The sequence below is a fragment of the Microplitis demolitor genome, chromosome 6 (assembly GCF_026212275.2).
Source record: "Microplitis demolitor isolate Queensland-Clemson2020A chromosome 6, iyMicDemo2.1a, whole genome shotgun sequence".
NCBI classification, from domain to species: Eukaryota; Metazoa; Arthropoda; class Insecta; order Hymenoptera; family Braconidae; genus Microplitis; species Microplitis demolitor.
In genome coordinates, this window is record NC_068550.1 from 8300093 (window position 1) to 8311296 (window position 11204).

General features: G+C 27.8%; 3 non-coding genes across 3 annotated transcripts in view; all 3 read left to right on the top strand.

Moving 5' to 3' along the window:
- The first annotated feature begins 7016 nt into the window (after nucleotides 1-7016).
- LOC128668148 (small subunit ribosomal RNA) lies at nucleotides 7017-8926 on the top strand. Its single transcript, XR_008403915.1, has one exon. It is a non-coding gene; the product is annotated as a small subunit ribosomal RNA (ribosomal RNA).
- Nucleotides 8927-9337: 411 nt separating this feature from the next.
- On the top strand, nucleotides 9338-9492 carry LOC128668140 (5.8S ribosomal RNA). The gene has a single exon (XR_008403905.1). It is a non-coding gene; the product is annotated as a 5.8S ribosomal RNA (ribosomal RNA).
- A 240-nt stretch (nucleotides 9493-9732) lies between these two features.
- LOC128668154 (large subunit ribosomal RNA) overlaps nucleotides 9733-11204 on the top strand; it is a 3926-nt gene continuing 2454 nt past the window's right edge. The window contains exon 1 of the ribosomal RNA XR_008403920.1: nucleotides 9733-11204. This exon is cut by the window's right edge and continues 2454 nt beyond it. This is a non-coding gene — a ribosomal RNA (large subunit ribosomal RNA).

Genomic DNA, 11204 nt, shown 5'->3' on the forward strand with positions numbered 1-11204 from the left:
CAGTAATATTATAATTAATTTTGTTTCTTATATGTCTTTTGATTTTTTTTTATTAACATTATAATCATAAAATAAAAGTTCTATTGAAGAAAAAAAAAAAATTGGGTATTATGATGAGAAATAAATTTAATGGGCACTCGATAGAAAAATAATAACTATATAGTAAAATAATTTAATTTTTATAAAAATTTTAATATTCAGTATAAGTGCTTATTGATTAATAAGATATTAAAGTAAATATATAAGAATTGTCATAATGTTAATTTATACGATTGAAAATTTCTGTTGAAGATGATGTGGGACAATGTGTTTTGCAGCTGTAATAAAAAAGTAATAAAACATTGACTGTCCAACGCAAGACGAAAAAAATTTGGAATTCTATAATATATTTATATGATTATTATTGAATTTTTTTTATAATTATTGAAATACATTTACATATGATTAGATCAGCCACTTTTCTTTTCTGATCAGTAATTTTATTTTTTTTTCTCGTAGAATAAAGAAAATAAAATAATAATAATTATAAAAATCAATTTGTATGTTAGTTTTTTAGTAGAATGAGGTTTCAATAATATGATTATTGACAAAATTGATCATGATATTATTACTTAGCGCATGCAGTATTTAATTATAACATATGTATACAAGCACAACATTTATGTTTTTTTGTTATCCATATTTTTTAGATTGTATCGAAAAATAAAAAAACGGCTATTTTTTTTTTTTTTTTTTTTTTTTTTATGAATATAGGAAAATTTTTATTTTTAATTAAAATGTTGTATCTCTTCAATGCATTAGTATATAAAAATGTACTTGATATTATTGTGTTGAATATTGATGGCATATAACAAATATTTCTTATGATTTTATGGCAAGTCTTATTCTTCAAGAAGTGAAAACATAAAAAATAAATTATTGATTTGTGTATTGTAATTTATAGTTATAAAAATAATCTAAAGGTAATTATAAAGACTTAAACTATGTTGGTTAATAAATATTGCTTGGTTGAGGCAAAACGTCAGTAGTGTTGGGCATCTTGTACAGTAGGTCTACTCCCGCCGTTTACTCGTGAGACTTGAAGATGTGTAATAAAGCATCAAATGTAAGAAAATCAGTAAACCAGTCATAATTGAGTTTCACGTCCATTTATAACGATTAATATTTGTATTTTTATAAAAATAATATTGATACAATAATAAAAAATAAAAATTTTCTGTTTTTTAAAAACTAATATTAAAAGTATTTTAATATTGAAAGTATTAAAATTAACGGATATAAGAACATAAAGTTAATGATAAAAAATTAAAGATTTGGAGTTTTAAAAGACTTAAGGTTCTTTTAATGCAAAATTAACATATATGAGAAATTTGGGTTAATAAAGAAAAAAAAAAGAGAGAGAGAGAGAAAGATTAAATTTTTTTCAATGTAATACAAATATTTGAATAATGATAAAATGAATTTAAATGAAAATTAATTAAAATTGAAAAAATAATAATAATGAAAAATCAATTAAAATATAACAGTGATCAATAAAAAATATGAATAAAAATTTGAAAAAGAAAATAAAAATGTGGATTGTTCATTTGAAAAAAGTTTAATGAATTTATAGTTATAAAAGAAGGGCATAATTTAGTTATAATTATTAAGTGCAGTTTAATTAATTCTCAAGTACTACTACAGTTTACTAAATCATTTGAAAATTTGTATTTTTTAATTAATAGTTAATTTTAATTAAAGAAGGTTTTAATGGTTCTATAAATTATCGAAATAAATGACAGGATTATATATTTATACATAAATAACAGTATATAAATAAACGTTAAATAATCGAAGGTGCTTATATAATGTAAAAAGAAAAAAAAAATTTTTTTAAAAAAATGTTTTTAATAAATATAAACATGCAATAGTCAACTCAAGATAAATTTTGATATAAATAAGTAAAATAAATAATAAAAAGAAAAGAACTGTAAATATATTATAATTAATTTTATTTTTTCGGTTCTTGATATTAAGACTATGATGAAAAATTTTTTTTTTACATTTTTAATGTTGATTATAATAAAATTGCATTCAAAAAGCTTAGCTCAAGTACTACCGCAGTTTACCAAGTTATTAATGTACTATCTATAATTTTAAAAATAACAGTTTCATTTTTAATTCGATTGATTAATAATTTCTGAAATTGTCAAAAAGAAAAAATTGTTGGTTTTAAAAAAAAAAAAAAAAAAATAATTTCAATGCATAATGAAAAGAGATTACTATTATCACGTTAATAAAATATATCGCTTTAATATTGTGTGTATTATTTTCTTTATTCAATTTTACTAAAAAATTTAATGAATAAAAATATAAAACATATTAAAATTTTTTAAATTAATATTACAGAATTGTTTAAGATAGTTAATGAAATGTGAGAAAATTATAATATGTGATTGAAAGTACACTGAGAAAAAAAAGTACTATTTTCCAAACAAGAATTTCTTGGTTCAAGAAATCCGTTCAAAATATTTATTTTATTATTTTTAATTATTAATTTCTTGAGAAAAGAGCATCAAATTTATTTTTGTTATTATATGAATTTGATATTATACTACGAGTAAACAAAAGAATAGCTTTACTTGAATTGAATAATAATTATTTCCTTCAATTCTACGAATTCTTGAGACAAAATAATATATTCTTGAAAATTATCAAGCATATATGTTCTTATATCAAGTAAATATTCTCATTAAAAGTATTTTTTTTTCTCAGTGTATTTATAAAAAAAAATTGGACTATGTTGCTTCATAATTATTTATTGAACGAAGCAAAGCGTAGATAGTGATGAGCTATAGAGAACAGTATAAATTTACTCATGCCGTTGACTTGTAAATAAAAATAGAAATGCTTAAAAAATGATTAGTATAGCAAAATTGTTGAATAAATATTGTAAAAAAAAATTTAATGTATGTATCGTTAAGGAAACAAGTACATATTATATATATATATATATATATATATATATATATATATATATATATATATATATATATATTCAGTTACTTGTAATTAATTAATCATTTATGTTGAAATAACAACAGGAATACTAATACCACAATTTACAGTGGTAAAAAAAAAGGCAAAGAAAGAATATCTATTAAGATTCCGATGTTTCTATTTAATAAGAAGAGGTCATTTTGTTTTCTAGATATTAAAATATTTTAAAATAAGTGTCACTTTTATTACGAAACGTATATAAAATATATATAAATTCGTTGGAGTTTAAAGATCAATACTAAAATATTATTTTAAATTATTTGTAGTTATTATTTCTATCAAGTTATTAAAAAATTTGTGAATGTGAAATGATGTTTTAGTATTAAAGAAAATTTTTATAAAATAAATATTGTTTACAAAAAAAATGTGAGTAATAAATAAATGATTGATAAATTGTAATTGATGATTAAGAATAAAGCAAATGATATGAAATTAGTTTAATTTGTATATAATAATAAAAAAAGTATTGATAAAAAAATTACACTATGTCGGTTAATAATTGTTAGCTCACCGAGGCAAAGCGTTAGTAATAACGGGCATAGTATAGAGTAAGTTTACTCCCGCCGTTGACTCGTGACTACAATAAAACATGTTTAATAAGACATCCAAGTCAAATTTCATGTCAATTGTCATTATTAATATTTGTATTTTTAAAGAAATAATAATAATAATAATAAATATCAAAGTATGATGGGTTTTATTTGTAATAAGTATTATAAGTGTTTTGTAGAAAAAAATCCAGTAAGAATTTAATAATATATATGAAATTAGAAAAATAATAGTTTTATTTGTAATTTAATGTAAATTTAAATAATTTTGTAACTTATGAAATTGTCAAACAGCAAACTTGGTTTATAAAAAATACAAACAATTGACCCGCATGAAAAAAATTATACTTATATATTAAATCAACATTTTTTTTTACCGTTTTAATTAAATATTTTTAGAATGAACGAATATGATATATAATATTATTTATTAACAAATATTAAATTCTACGCAGGTATCATTGAATTTAAAAATAAATTTCAATTTTAAAAGGTTCATTCCAAGCTTACATCATAATCTGAATCCAAAATAGTCTAATTCAGTTTTTCATAGTCAGAGTTGTATGTTGACTCCAAAATCTACTTATATATATATATATATATATATATATATATATATATATATATATATATATATATTGAGATATTTGGATCTTTTTAGATATTTCTTCATTTTATTTTCTCAGTTAAACTGAAATGTTTAATATTCATTTTCTCAATTAAAAAAAAAAATTTTATATTATATATTTTTAAGTATATTATCCGATATATTGAAAAAATATAATGAGCATTATTACTTTTTTATATAGCATATACTTTATAATATATGTCTCGATTATAGTTAATTATGTTGGAATTTATATTTTTAAAATAAAAATAAACTAACTGTTTTATAATAAATTTTATTTTATTTGAGGGGTTTTTTTTTTTTTTTTTTTTTTTTTTTTTTTTTTTTTATTCTTATTACCAATTGTTCAATAAAATAATATATTTAATTACTATAATTCATATTAATTGCAATACAAACTTGATTGAAGAATAATTATTCTGTATTTTATTAATTCAACTTTTAATAATATTCAACACGACAGTTAAATTTTGCCGCTTATTGATGAATATTTGATATGAATATCGAAAAAAATTTTAGCGAATATGGCAGAGTTTGGATGAATAAAAATTTTGAGTATGTAAAATAATAAATATAATAATAATGTTAAATTTGATTTTTTATACGATTATTAATTAATAAATTACGAGCAACCTACAGTCACTACTAATTTATTAAATATATTTAATACGATTATAGTATACGATTTGAATTTAATGTTTATTAAAAATCTTTACTTTAAAACTTACTCCAGAATCTTTTGTTTATTTTAATTATCATATAAAGTTAATCAATAAATTTAGAAAAAAAAAATATTTTGATTCTGTATAATTATTAAAAAAAAAAAAAATTTAATGATTTTGATCTAAAAATAATAATTGTTATATATTATATATTAATGTTAAAATATTTATCTGAAACATAAAATATTGATGTTGAAAACGCTGTGGACTAATGTGTGTTGTAGCTGACATAGTAGTATAATAAAAACTTTACACGATAAGTTGAATGTTGAGTGTAAGAAGAAAATAATATGGAATTTTAAAGTATATTTGCACGATGACTATTAAATTTAGAAATGTACGTGTACATATGATCAGATCAAGGTACTTTATTTCGAAAAAAAAAAAAAAAAAAAAAAAACAATAATAATAATAATGAAATAGTAATAATTATATTAATCAATTAATTTTTATGCAAGTATAATTTAAGAGAATTGAGAATATCTCGTTATTTAAGAAATATATATACCTTTAGTATAATAATATGAGAATGAATCTAGATAGTCACGATATTATTACTTATGTTGAAAAAATATTATTATTTTCTTTTCTTGTATCAATTAAGTTTTTTTGTCAGATTGTGAAATTGAATATAAAGTCAATTGAAATATAAAAATATTTAAAGAAAGTATTGACATAAATATAATATAATATAATTTGTATTAATATTTTTCAAACGATGTTTTGTGATGATTTACATGTAAAATTGTATAAATGTAATACTATAAATATATTAAATGTATACGACATTTGAAATAAAAATATTCGAAAAAATAATTAATTAAATATTTTTTCATTTATAATTTTTAAAGAATATATGATAAGAATTGGTTATTTTATAAAATTAATAATATTTTTCATCATTATGATTATTATTATTATTATTATTATTAATATTATATATTTTAAAATTATTTTATGTTCAATTTAAAAAAAAATAAATAAATAAAATTTTTTATTAAAACAATAAAACTATATTAAATAATAATAATAATAATAATAATAATAATAATAATAATAATAATAATAATAATAATAATAATAATAATAATAATAATAATAATAATAATAATAATAATAATAATAATAATAATACAATGTATATACATTTAAATAAATAGAAATCAATATATTAAATATACTTGAAATAAAATTTTAAAGAAAAACAATTTATAAAATTTATTTATTTATAATTTTTATAAAATAAATGATGAAATCAGTTTTTTTTTTATAAGCGATAATATTTTTTATTATTATTATAATATATTAAACTGTTTTTAAACTATTGTATTTTTAATTAAAAAAATAATAAACTAAATAATTTTATCGAAACAATTAAATTATATTAAAAAAAAAAAAAAAAAAAAAAATTAATAATAATACTATGTGTATTAAAATAAATAATTTTATATTGAAAAAATTGTTCAAGTGGCAACAGGTAATTTAGATACAGAGAGCTACCGTTGTATCCGCCGCCGCTGACACGGCTAGCAGTTGGCGCGTGACTATAACTCTTTTAGACGCCGGTTCGTACTTGTATGAAAGGGTAGTCAGTTGAAGCGGTTCGAGTAAGAGCTGGCGAATACTGGCTACGGCGAAGTATACAATATCAACGCATCAGTACCACGGGTCGATGTCTATGACTGAATGACTCTTTATGTGGTAAATCGCTACGGCGTTTATATAATATTATGTATAACTAAAAAATAGTGTACAAATATGAAACTGAGTATCGACTTACTTGAATCCGAGCAAGAATAAAATAGCACGTTTACGTGTATATATAGAACCAAGTCGCTTTGATTATAAAATATCTAGCGAGAGTTAAATTAATAAAAACGAGAGAATGTTTGAAAAATAAAAGTTATTATTCAATTTTGTGAATATATAATGTAGATTCAAAATATTCAAGTGTTGTATGAAGCAAATGCTTACAAGAACAGCACCACTTTAACGACAGATAGAGTTTCTAAAACTCTATCATGTATGTATAAAGTGAAAAAGGAGTTTATTCTGATGTTATAAAACATATAATGAAGCTCCCTGGTTGATCCTGCCAGTAGTCATATGCTTGTCTCAAAGATTAAGCCATGCATGTCTCAGTACATGCCGTATTAAGGTGAAACCGCGAATGGCTCATTAAATCAGTTATGGTTCCTTAGATCGTACCCACATTTACTTGGATAACTGTGGTAATTCTAGAGCTAATACATGCAAACCAGAGTTCCAACCAGAGATGGAAGGAACGCTTTTATTAGATCAAAACCAATCGGTGGCTTGTCCATCGTTACTTTTGGTGACTCTGAATAACTTTCTGCTGATCGTATGGTCTAGTACCGACGACGAATCTTTCAAATGTCTGCCTTATCAACTGTCGATGGTAGGTTCTGCGCCTACCATGGTTGTAACGGGTAACGGGGAATCAGGGTTCGATTCCGGAGAGGGAGCCTGAGAAACGGCTACCACATCCAAGGAAGGCAGCAGGCGCGCAAATTACCCACTCCCGGCACGGGGAGGTAGTGACGAAAAATAACGATACGGGACTCATCCGAGGCCCCGTAATCGGAATGAATACACTTTAAATCCTTTAATGAGGATCCATTGGAGGGCAAGTCTGGTGCCAGCAGCCGCGGTAATTCCAGCTCCAATAGCGTATATTAAAGTTGTTGCGGTTAAAAAGCTCGTAGTTGAATCTGTGTTTCATACTGTTGGTTCATCGCTCGCGGTGTTAACTGACATGTTATGGAACGTCCTACCGGTGGATTTAGCTGAGGTCAAACTTGGCGGTCCAATTTAATCCTATCGCGGTGCTCTTAATTGAGTGTCGAGGTAGGCCGGTACGTTTACTTTGAACAAATTAGAGTGCTTAAAGCAGGCTTATTTTGCCTGAATACTGTGTGCATGGAATAATAGAATAGGACCTCGGTTCTATTTTGTTGGTTTTCGGAATACCGAGGTAATGATTAATAGGGACAGATGGGGGCATTCGTATTGCGACGTTAGAGGTGAAATTCTTGGATCGTCGCAAGACGAACAGAAGCGAAAGCATTTGCCAAAAATGTTTTCATTAATCAAGAACGAAAGTTAGAGGTTCGAAGGCGATCAGATACCGCCCTAGTTCTAACCATAAACGATGCCAGCTAGCGATCCGCCGATGTTCCTCCGATGACTCGGCGGGCAGCTTCCGGGAAACCAAAGCTTTTGGGTTCCGGGGGAAGTATGGTTGCAAAGCTGAAACTTAAAGGAATTGACGGAAGGGCACCACCAGGAGTGGAGCCTGCGGCTTAATTTGACTCAACACGGGAAACCTCACCAGGCCCGGACACCGGAAGGATTGACAGATTGATAGCTCTTTCTTGATTCGGTGGGTGGTGGTGCATGGCCGTTCTTAGTTGGTGGAGCGATTTGTCTGGTTAATTCCGATAACGAACGAGACTCTAGCCTGCTAAATAGGCGTTTTTGGTATCTTGAAAGATTTACTTGATTTTCGGATCAAGTGATTTTTACTACCAACGTAAATAAATATCTTCTTAGAGGGACAGGCGGCTTCTAGCCGCACGAGATTGAGCAATAACAGGTCTGTGATGCCCTTAGATGTTCTGGGCCGCACGCGCGCTACACTGAAAGAATCAACGTGTCTTCCCTGGCCGAAAGGCCCGGGTAACCCGCTGAACCTCTTTCGTGCTAGGGATTGGGGCTTGCAATTATTCCCCATGAACGAGGAATTCCCAGTAAGCACGAGTCATAAGCTCGTGTTGATTACGTCCCTGCCCTTTGTACACACCGCCCGTCGCTACTACCGATTGAATGATTTAGTGAGGTCTTCGGACTGATGCGCGGCAATGTTTCGGCATTGCCGATGTTGTTGGAAAGATGACCAAACTTGATTATTTAGAGGAAGTAAAAGTCGTAACAAGGTTTCCGTAGGTGAACCTGCGGAAGGATCATTAACGTATAATATACAATACAAAATTTTGTATCTGTAATATATATATATATAAATATTACTTTCAAAAGTGTCAACACACGCAATATAAAAAGTAAATTGAATGAATACTTTTGAGTATCTTGAGAAACTTTGTGTTCGATTATATTTGTATCACATAGTCATGGTAACCTATACTAGTCTATACTCTAAATGTCTTGTGCATATATTGTATCGATGAGGTTTTTAAATGAATATACGCCATGACTGAATTATATTTACAAAGTTCCGTTGCCATATACATCTGATGTATAGATGGCAATTTTATATTAGAATAGGATAATATGTTTCTAATGTAAAAGACATTTTGTCAATGTATAAAAATTAAGCTAACACGCATAAAAAGAAAATTTAAATATTTTCTAAAAAAGATGATTATCCTGAACGGTGGATCACTTGGCTCGTAAATCGATGAAGAACGCAGCTAATTGCGCGTCAACTTGTGAACTGCAGGACACATGAACATCGACACTTCGAACGCACATTGCGGTCCACGGATCCAATTCCCGGACCACACTTGGCTGAGGGTCGTTTATTATATAAAAACTGCTTACATTGAATGTACTAGCGAGATTATATACATTGAACGTTCATTATTAATGTTTGATTATAAAATACGATAATGTCGTTTGAAAATATTATTTTTACTTGAATCAGTGAATTGTTATAATATTATGGTACAACTGATTTTCGAGTTTACGAATTATATTCATTTTATAGACCGTAAACAGTTGTTACTTTTTAGATCACTGGTATTTTAATTCAAAATGACGACCTCAGATTAAGTGAGACTACCCGCTGAATTTAAGCATATTAATAAGCGGAGGAAAAGAAACTAACAAGGATTTCCTTAGTAACGGCGAGTGAACAGGAATTAGCCCAGCACTAAATCCTATGGTTATGCCATTAGGAGATGTAGTGTTTAGGAGGAATCATTTAACCCGAGATTTATTATCATGTCCAAGTCCATCTTGAATGGGGCCATTTACCCATAGAGGGTGCCAGGCCCGTAGTGACTGGAAATTGTTTCGGGTGATTCTCTCCTTAGAGTCGGGTTGCTTGAGAGTGCAGCTCTAAGTGGGTGGTAAACTCCATCTAAGGCTAAATATTGTTACGAGACCGATAGCGAACAAGTACCGTGAGGGAAAGTTGAAAAGAACTTTGAAGAGAGAGTTCAAGAGTACGTGAAACCGTTCAGGGGTAAACCTGTGAAACCCAAAAGATCGAATGAGGAGATTCATCGTCAGCGTTTTTAGTATTAATGCAAGCTATGATGTGATAATAGAATCCTTGTGGTCACTAGATTATACTTGCTTGTATTATTTTTGCTAAATTCGTCGGCGTGCACTTCTCCTCTAGTAGAACGTCGCAACCTGTTGGATGTTTATCTATGGCTCAATTGGTAGCCTTTAGTATTTGATTATACTGAAGACCTTTGGTGTCCTGATAAACTGTTTGACAGTATACAAATGGTATTGAGCCGCAATTATTTGCGTTAGACTTACCGCAAGCGTGATTTTCTCCTGGTAGTGCGGATTTAATGCCGTCGCTGGGAAAAGTCTGCTGTTAGCTGTGTAATGTCTTTAACTGGCTTATTTACCGGTTAGCGATGCTACTGCTTTGGGTACTTACAGGACCCGTCTTGAAACACGGACCAAGGAGTCTAACATGTACGCGAGTCATTGGGATATATTTATATAAACCAAACCTAAAGGCGTAATGAAAGTATAGATTGTCTTAAGACAATTGAGAGAAGATGGGTTACGTTACGATGTAATCCCGCATTCTCAGGACGTTCTATTCTCATTGAGAAAGGGCGTACCTAGAGCGTACACGTTGGGACCCGAAAGATGGTGAACTATGCCTGGTCAGGATGAAGTCAGGGGAAACCCTGATGGAGGTCCGTAGCGATTCTGACGTGCAAATCGATCGTCTGAACTGGGTATAGGGGCGAAAGACTAATCGAACCATCTAGTAGCTGGTTCCCTCCGAAGTTTCCCTCAGGATAGCTGGCATTTATAATTTTGAGTCTCATCTGGTAAAGCGAATGATTAGAGGTCTTGGGATCGAAACGATCTCAACCTATTCTCAAACTTTAAATGGGTGAGATCTCTGGCTTGCTTAAATTATGAAGCCATGAGATTTCGGATCAAAGTGCCAAGTGGGCCATTTTTGGTAAGCAGAACTGGCGCTGTGGGATGAACCAAACGTGAAGTTAAGGCGCCTAAATTAACGCTTATGGG